This window comes from Bufo gargarizans, chromosome 2, assembly GCF_014858855.1.
Source record: "Bufo gargarizans isolate SCDJY-AF-19 chromosome 2, ASM1485885v1, whole genome shotgun sequence".
In the NCBI taxonomy this organism is placed as follows: Eukaryota; Metazoa; Chordata; class Amphibia; order Anura; family Bufonidae; genus Bufo; species Bufo gargarizans.
In genome coordinates this window covers 676,177,810-676,187,662 of record NC_058081.1, presented here as the reverse complement: position 1 = coordinate 676,187,662, position 9,853 = coordinate 676,177,810, and positions in this window count along the sequence as shown.

The window sequence follows — 9,853 nt, the reverse complement described above, 5'->3', positions numbered from 1 at the left end:
GAATCCACTCCTGGTTTCAGAAACTGCATCAACAAACCTAAACATACGGCTGGACTCTCCAGATCTATTATCTCTTTGTGTTGCAAATTCTGTTCAAATTCTTGCTGAAAAGTTTTTCGAGATAATCCATTGAAATTGTCTGCCTTTCCAGTGGAAACTTATACAGCCACAATTATCCTTCCCTGGTGCATAGTTCTCCAGATAAAGTTGGTAACTTTTTTGCAGCAGCTGTTAACAGCATTTTGAGATCTGCTTTACAGCATCCAAGTGGGCCATAAGGCAGGGGTGGACATTCCATTGGTCCAACCTGCTCAGTAGTTAAGGGGTCTCACTACTAGTGTTGGATGCGAATATTTGAATCGCAAATTTAAATTGTGAATATCGCCATCTAAGATTTAGAATATAGTGATATATATTCGTATTCACGACTATTCTAGATTTTTTTTTTTTATCAGTAACCTCCCTTCTTGCTTGTGGTCCAATGAGAAGGCTGCAATGTCTTTGTCAGAGCTTAGCAACATCCCTAGCAACCAATAGGAAAGTTGCCTACCCCTTACTATATAAGAACCTCCCCAGCAGCCATTTTCTGCAGTTTTTTTGCAGTTTTGAGAGAGAGAGCAGTGACATTGCTGTGCTCTGTGCTTTGCTGTGCAATTACATTAGATAGTTAGTTAGATAGCTTATATATATACATGATACAGACAGTTAGTGGGAGTTCAGTGTAGGTTACATAGTGATATAGTGTAGCTGACAGGTTCCAGTGCAGGGTGTTAGGTAGTGTGACAGGTTCTGCTGTCCATACATACCTGCTACAGACATGGTGCTGTGATGTCACAACAATACATAGTGCACCAATCAGTAATATGTAGTCAGACCTGATAAAATGTGAAGTTGCACGTATTGCGGCAAAATATGCGCATCATTAATTGCTGATTTGCGCAATAGCAAATACATTGGAGCCCTCTATCTGCATATAAAGCTATAGTGATTTTCTGCCGTGCCAACCATTTTCTCCAGTCTCAGGAAACTTCTAGCAGCTTGAAAAATGTAGCAAAAGTGACCCACGCCTGTATTGTACTCGCAATAAGCGCCTATTACATTGCTGATTTTTGCAATCAAGAAAATAATGGCGAATTCTCAAATTCGCAAATTTATGAGGACTATTCGCCCAAATATTTGCGAAATATCGCTAATTTGAATATTGCCCCTGCCGCTCATAACTACTCACTACCACCTTAATAGCAGACAGACGCTTCCTAACATTTTTTGGGTTGCAAGTATTAGCCTGAGGTCATGATTATCATACGGTAGCTCCCAATTTTAATTTTATTACAGAGCAAAGGGGCCCATATACGGTGCCTTCACATGGGCTTCCTGTTGTCGGTTTAAACTCCTGTCATAAGGCACAAGAAAAAAAAAAAATGTTCATTGACATCTATGGGATGTTGTGGCTGTGCTCTGTGGTCTGTGCAGAGGTAATTAGGTCATTGTGCAGTGAGGGGGAGGAGGTGAGCTGTGATCATCACCTATTGTGAATGGTGTGACCCTGTGTTATTTGTATGCAGGTGTTATCTGTCATTGTAATCAATTATTTATAATGTGATGACTAAGGAACAGTACAGATCATTAATGTTGAGCGGACCTGAACTGTAAAGTTCGGGTTCGTACCTAACTTTAGGTTTTTCGGCACCTGGACCCAAACATTTACGTAAAAGTTCGGGTTCGATGTTCAGCGATTTTTATGGCGCTTTTTGAAAGGCTGCAAAGCAGCCAATCAACAAGCGTCATACTACTTGCCCCAAGAGGCCATCACAGCCATGCCTACTATTGGCATGGCTGTGATTGGCCAACTGCAGCATGTGACCCAGCCTCTATTTAAGCTGGAGTCACATAGCGCCGCCCGTCACTCTGCTCAAATTAGTGTAGGGATAGGCTGCAGCTGCTGTGAGGGAGAGATCAGGGAGAAATCTAATGAAGAACTGCTTCTTTACTCAGCGATCTACAGCAAATGTGTTTTGTGGGTGCAGTACACAATTGTTTTAAGCCTGCCCTGAGCCAACTACTACTGAAAACGATTTTTTTCCCTTCAGTTAGTCAATACATAATCGGCAGCCATTTTATGCAACGATAGTGCACCAGCACAGGATATCTGCATGTCTGCAAGTCCAGAAATACAGCCCAGAACTGAAATACAACCCAGAACTGCACATCTGGGATTAGAGGTGCATAAGTTACTGTGAAATTTGAGCCACAAATTCGGCTTTTGCTTACTGGGGTTAAAAAAAACCCTCTTATATACTGCATATCTGGGATTAGACATGCAAAAGTGAGTGTTACATTTAGGCCACAAATACGGCTTTCTCATACTGGGGCATACTGGGGTGAAAAAAAAACAAGCATCTGTTTCATATAGTGCACATCTAGGATTATAGGTGCATAAGTGATTGTCACATTTAGGCCAGAAATACAGCTTTGGCATACTGGGATATACTGGGTGAAGAAAAAATAACCTCTGTTTCATATACTGTAGTGCACATCTAGGATTATATGTGCATAAGGGACGGTTCATTTTAGGCCAGAAATACGGCTTTCGCATAGCGGGTGGAAAAAACACTGTTTTATATACTGCACATCTGTGATTATAGGTGCATAAGTTACTGTGAAATTTAGGCCACAAATATGGCTTTTGCTCACTGTGGTTAAAAAAAACCTCTGATATACTGCACATCTGGGATTAGAGGTGCATAAGTTACTGTGAAAATTAGGCCACAAATACCGCTGTCATATAGAGTAAAAAAAAAAAAAATTGAGTGCAATACCCTACATCAGGGTTTTTATTGGCGGATAATTATTTTTAACAGACTCAACCACTTTTTACTTTGCTTGGTAAACGCTAACTATGAGGCAAACATCTAATAAGGGACGCTGTCATGGTCGTGGTGGTGGTGTTGGTGGAGCCTCTGGTGCAGGGAGAGGACGTGGCTGTTCTGCCATAGCTACACGTCCTACTGAACCTACTACCTCAGGTCCCAGTAGACGCCAGAATCTACAGAGATATATGGTCGGGCCTAATGCCGTTCTAAGGATGGTAACGCCTGAGCAATTGCAGGCGCTAGTTGATTGGGTGGCTGACAGTGGATCCAGCAGGTTCACATTATCTCCCACCCAGTCTTCTGCAGAAAGCGCACAGGTGGCGCCTGAAACCCATGCCCATCAGTCTTTCACATCACCCCCGTGCATATCGGGGAACCTGTCTGAGCCTTAAGTCATGCAGCAGTCTCTTATGCTGTTTTAAGACACTGCTGGCAGGGTTTCCCAAGGGCATCCACCTAGCCCTTCCCCAGTGGGGGAAGACATAGAATGCACTGACGCACAACCACTTATGTTTCCTGATGAGGACATGGGAATACCACCTCAGCACGTCTCTGATGATGACGAAACACAGGTGCCAACTGCTGCGTCTTTCTGCAGTGTGCAGACCGAAAAGGAGGGGACGATGAGGTCCTAGACCCCACATGGAATGAAAATTGTGCCACTGACTTTCAGAGTTCGGAGGAAGAGGCAGTGGTGAGACTGAGCCAACAGCGTAGCAAAAGAGGGAGCAGGGTGCAAAAGCAGAGCAGCCGTCACCAAAACAGTTTGCCTGCTACTGGCCACCGTCACCAGGGACCGAGCACACCAAAGGCAGCTTCAAGGTGTTCCCTGGCATGGCACTTCTTCACACAATGTGCTGACGACAAGACCCGAGTGGTTTGCGATGCATTAACGTTCTGAACCTTAGCACAACCTGCATGACTAGGCATCTGAATGCGAGACATGGGCTGCAGTGGAGTAAGCACCTTCAAAACCAAGAAAGGGCTCAGGCCCCTCCTGCTCCCTCTTCTGCTGCTGCCTTGGCCTGTTCCTCCACCACTGGAGGAACATTGGCACCTGCCGCCCAGCAAACAGAGGATGTGCCACCAACACCACCACCTCCGTCACCAAGCATCTCCACCATGTCACGCAGAAGAGTTCAGCTCTCCATCTCACAAACCTTAGGGCTCTTTCACATCTGCGATCTTTTCTTCCGGCATAGAGTTCCGTCGTTGGGGCTCTATGCCGGAAGAATCCTGATCAGGATTATCCTCATGCATTCTGAATGGAGTGAAATCCGTTCAGGATGCATCAGGATGTCTTCAGTTCCGGACCGGAACGTTTTTTGGCCGGAGAAAATACCGCAGCATGCTGCACTTTTTGCTCCGGCCAAAAATCCTGAAGACTTGCCAAAAGGCTGGATCCGGAATTAATGCCCATTGAAAGGCATTGATCCGGTCTTAAGCTAAACGTCGTTTCGGCACATTGCCGGATCTGACGTTTAGCTTTTTCTGAATGGTTACCATTGCTGCCGGGACGCTAAAGTCCTGGCAGCCATGGCAAAGTGTAGTGGGGAGAGGGGGAGCAGCATACTTACCATCCGTGCGGCTCCCAGGGCGCTCCAGAGTGACGTCAGGGCGCCCCAGGCGCATGGATGACGTGTTCGCATGGCACGTCATCCATGCGCATGGGGCGCTCTTATGTCATTCTGGAGCGCCCCGGGAGCCGCACGGACTGTAAGTATGCCGCTCCCCCGCTCCCCGCTCCTACTATGGCAACCAGGACTTTAATAGCGTCCTGGCTGCCATAGTAACACTGAAAGCATTTTGAAGACGGATCCGTCTTCAAATGCTTTCAGTACACTTGCGTTTTTCCGGATCCAGCGTGTAATTCCGGCAAGTGGAGTACACGCCGGATCCGGACAATGCAAGTGTGAAATAGGCCTTAGAGAGAAAGCGTAAATTCCCACCTAGCCACCCTCGATCCCTGGCCCTGAATGCCAGCATGTCTAAACTACTGGCCTTTGAAATGCTGTCATTCAGGCTGGTGGAGACGGACAGCTTTAAACAGCTCATGTCGCTTGCTGTCCCACAGTATGTTGTTCCCAGCCGGCACTACTTCTCCAGGAGAGCCGTGCCCTCCCTGCACAACCAAGTATCGGATAAAATCAAGTGTGCACTGCGCAACGCCATCTGTGGCAAGGTCCACCTAACCACAGATATGTGGACCAGTAAGCACGGCAAGGGATGCTATATCTCCCTAACTGCACACTGGGTAAATGTAGTGGCGGCTGGGCCCCAGGCGGAGAGCTGTTTGGCGCACGTCCTTCTGCCGCCAAGGATCGCAGGGCATCATTCTTTGCCTCCTGTTGCCTTCTCTTCCTACTCGGCTTCCTCCTCCTCTTCTACCACCTCCTCATCCGGTCAGTGACAGACCTTCACCACCAACTTCAGCACAGCCAGGGGTAAACGTCAGCAGGCCGTTCAGAAACTGATGTGTTTGGGAGACAGGCCCCACACCGCGCAGGAGTTGTGGCGGGGTATAGAACAACAGACCGACGAGTGGTTGCTGCCAGTGAGCCTCAAGCCCGGCCTGGTGGTGTGCGATAATGGGCAAAATCTCGTTGCAGCTCTGGGACTAGCCGGTTTGATGCACATCACTTGCCTGGCGTATGTGCTGAATTTGGTGGTGCAGAAATTCATTCACAACTACCCCGACATGTCAGAGCTGCTGCATAAAGTGCGGGCCGTCTGTGAGCGCTTCCGGCATTCTCATCCTGCCACCGCTCGACTGTCTGCTCTACTGCGTAGCTTCGGCCTTCCCGCTCACCGCCTCATATGCGACGTGCCCACCAGGTGGAACTCCACCTTGCACATGCTGGACAGGCTGTGCAGCGGGGTGGTACCCAATGCAGCTCGGGCCCATCACTGGTGCGTGGCTGGGGGATACGGAGGACGCAGACGATATGCCTCCCACAGAGGACAGCTTGTCCTTACCTCTGGGCAGCCTGGCACACATGAGCGACTACATGCTGCAGTGCCTGCGCAATGACAGCAGAGTTGCCCACATTTTAACGTGTGCTGACTACTGGGTGGCCACCCTGCTGGACCCCCGTTACAAAGACAATGTGATGTCTTTAATTCACTCACTGGAGCGTGATCGGAAGATGCGCGACTACAAGCACACTCTGGTAGACGCGCTCCTGAGAGCATTCCCGACTGACGCCGGGAGGAAAAGTGGAAGCACAAGGTGAAGGTAGGGGAGGAGGAAGAGGTCACCAACGCAGCTGTGTGAGCGCCAGCACCTCAGAAGGCAGGGTTAGCATGGCCGGCATGTGGAAAAGCTTTGTCACCTCGCCGCAACAACCGGCCCCAACTGCTGATATGGAGCGTGTTAGCAGGAGGCAGCATTTGAACAACATGGTGGAACAGTACCTGTGCACACGCCTACATGTACTGACTGATGGTTCTGCCCCATTCAACTTCTGGGTCTCCAAATTGTCCACATGGCCAGAGCTTGCCCTGTATGCCTTGGAGGTGCTGGCCTGCCCTGCAGCCAGTGTACTCTCTGAACGTGTATTTAGCACGGCAGGAGGCCTCATTACAGACAGACGCAGCTGCCTGTCTACAGCTAACGTGGACAAGCTCACGTTCATTAAAATGAACCAGGCCTGGATCCCACAAGACTTGTCTGTACCTTGTGCAGAATAGACAGTTCTAACAGCCTCAACCATCCATCCTTGTACGCAAGTGCACTTATTATTTTTTTTATATGTCCCAATATTTTGGGGGATACCCCTATGTAAAAATGCAAAATAACACATCTGTGTTGGCCACCTATTCCTCATTCGCCGCCGCTTCCACCTAGACCGCCACGTCAGCCTACACTGCCACATCCACCCATTCACCGCCTCCTCAACCTCTTCTTCCTACATCATTCCTAATTTTTTTTTTTTTTAAGGTCTTTTTTGTTTTATAAATTCATTTCCCTATCCACATAAGTTTGCACAGCATTTGCCATGCTCTTAAGCACATTTTGCCATTTGCCATTGATTTCAAAGGGGTTGGGGTTCGGGTTCGGGTTCAAGTTCGGGTCCCGAACCCAAACTTTTTTTTCCAGGTGTCCGCTCAACTCTACAGATCATGAATTCTCAGCCCTTTTTTTAGGTATATTTATTGCAGATTTATATCAATGACTGCCTCTGACATTAAGTGGGTACTTGCATTACACTGCACTTCTGAGACAAAGTACAGTCTAACGAAGAGGAAGCAGTGCCCGCATGAAGCGCTGCCTCCTCTTCAAATAGCTGATCGGTGGGAATGCCAGTTGTCGGATCAGATATTGATGACCTATACTGATGATAGTTCATCAATATATATGGCCGGACATCCCCTTTAATCAGTACTTGGTTTGGCTGTTGTATATGTTTCTGTCTACATCTTTGGTTATTTTATTTATTTTTTTCAGATTTGACAAGGTGGGGAACTTTAACAAATGCTGAATGCTTTTTGGATTAGGATATCAGACAAATGTCATGTATTAAAAAAAAACTAAAAACTGTGAAAACCATCTGTAAATATATATATAGCGCTAGTGCTGGTTGACACTGTTTGTTGTTAGTGTGGCTGTAAAGCCGATCCGGGTCGGCTCTTACTGGGAGTAGCCAAAGTGCAGGGTGGGTGTCTCCTCCCCACTCTCCAGGACGGGGCTTTATTGGCCTATATAAACCCGGCCAGCAGTCTCAGCTGGGTGTGGATTATCCTCCATCTGACAGTGGAGCGCTGTCAGTCTCTGTGTGTTTTGGAATTGAGCACTTGTGCCGTGCTAAAGGGCTGAGAGACACCTGCTGGGAAACAGGCCCAAAAGCCTGCTGTGGACTGCGGGTGGAAAAACTGCTGACTAGGTGAAGGCTTTTGTTCTGTGGACTTTTTATGGTGTGAACAAACACCAAGAATGCAAACCGTTACTTTTTTGTTTTTCCCTATATATATATATATATATATATATATATAGATAGATATATATTACAGTAGTTACAATAGTTGCATATATAAAGTTGCTAAACTGTCCTTGGTTTAATTATAGATATTTATAATCCCCCTGGATTTTGTTAGGGTGGAACTAAACTGAATCATTGTGAAAGAAAAATTGGCTGTAAATTTTAAAAGATAAACTAAAACTGCTTGACAAAAGCTTAATGCTGTATACACTACATTATTCCACAGTAATAGACTGCATGAAGGACAGTCCTGACCTCCATGGAACATCTCCCCTCTTTTTTCCTCATTTATTTTTAATTTTGTCCCTTCCACATACTATATAGTGTTATGGTGGCAATCCGTGCCCACAGCGCAGGCCCACTGTCCATGGTGGGCACGGGCACTGCATCTCTCATCCTTTTTCTGCAACTGATGCTACCATAGTACCGAGGCTTTGGCTCCACTGGCTCCACGTGATGGCTGTGTGAAGGCCATGGCCTGCTCCTGCTGGCATAGTTCTTCCCTCTGTTCCTAGGACATAAGTGCTCTTGCTGACTCTCAAAGGGCCAGCACATGCCCTGTTTTTTTCCAGCCTATGACCAGCCCTCTGTGTGTTTATAAGGCACATTCCCCTGGAGGAAGGCACCATTGCTTTAGATTATCTAGCATGCTAGTACCAAGTGTGATGTTCTTTTTGTCTGCCCGTGGACCGACTTCTGCCTGTTTACTGATTTTGACCCTCCACTGTCTAACTTGACATTAGCCTGTTCACTGTATTGACCTATTGCTGTCTGACCTCAGACTAGTTTTAGTTCTTTGCATGAACTCGGCCTGCCCTGACCTTTGCATGTTTTCTGACTTTGAGTGCTCCCTGTACCCTCGGTGCTTTGCACCGGTGTCATTGATCTCAGTAGCTCCGCAGCCAACCGCACTGGGACTATTCCAAGAGGTCATAGCCTAATGGCTCCCCCACAGTGAAGTCCAGATTAGTGATGGACGAACATCTGCTGGGACAGTGCGCGAACGCGATCAAATGTTCGTTAACCGCAAGTTCGCGGCGGGTCCCATTTATTTTAATGGCAGGCGAACCTGAAAAACCTTCAGCTCATATTTGCAGCCAAGAAATAATTACTAGAAGTGCACAAATAGCCCCACAACATGGACAGTGACTTACCAGATGTATTATTCGAATTTACGATCTCCTTTGATTATTTTTTTCAATGCAAAATATCGGCAATATAATTTTTGCGTAAGTGCATGCGCAAAATAGGCGCGACCTACTACAGCAACACCCCGCTTCTATCATTTTTTTTTGGGGGGGGGGGGGGCGACTGGTATATCACACCAGTTATAATTATTTTTTCTAATTCCGTTTGTCCCTCTGTGTAGCTGCGGTATACTATAATATGCTTTCTATGCTAGAAAGTATATTATAAGTGTATTACACCCCTCTGTACTGCACACCTATCAATAGTGCACCTTACAAGGACTTTTGTGGACCTATTTGATAGCGTTTTTGTCCCTAACAGTCTGTCCCTGCTCCACACAGCAACCTCTCCCTACACTGACAAAAGACTGAATGTAAAATGGCAGCCAGTTCAGGTTTATTTATAAGGTAGGGGGTATGTCCATGTGCTGAAATGTCTCATGGGTCAAAGGGTCAAAGTTCTTCACAACGTAAAAGAATATGGTGGACGTGAATATCGCCGTATGTTCGCATGTTCGGTGAATCGCCAACGTGCAGAGTTCGCCGCGAACCGACTGCCGGGCGAACCGCAAGGCCATGTCTAGTCCAGATCACTTTATAGGGGTTAAAGGGCAAAGACTAGGAGACTGCCAGGATAGCAACCGTAGGTCTAGCCTTAAGTCAAACCAGTTGGTTGGCACAGTAGTTCCACACCCACAGTTGTAAAACTTTGTTTTAATACATCCAGAAAGGAAATATGTTGAACATTGCTATTACCTAATCCTCATGTCTCATCCTTACTTTAACCCCTTAAGGACACATGACGTACCGGTAC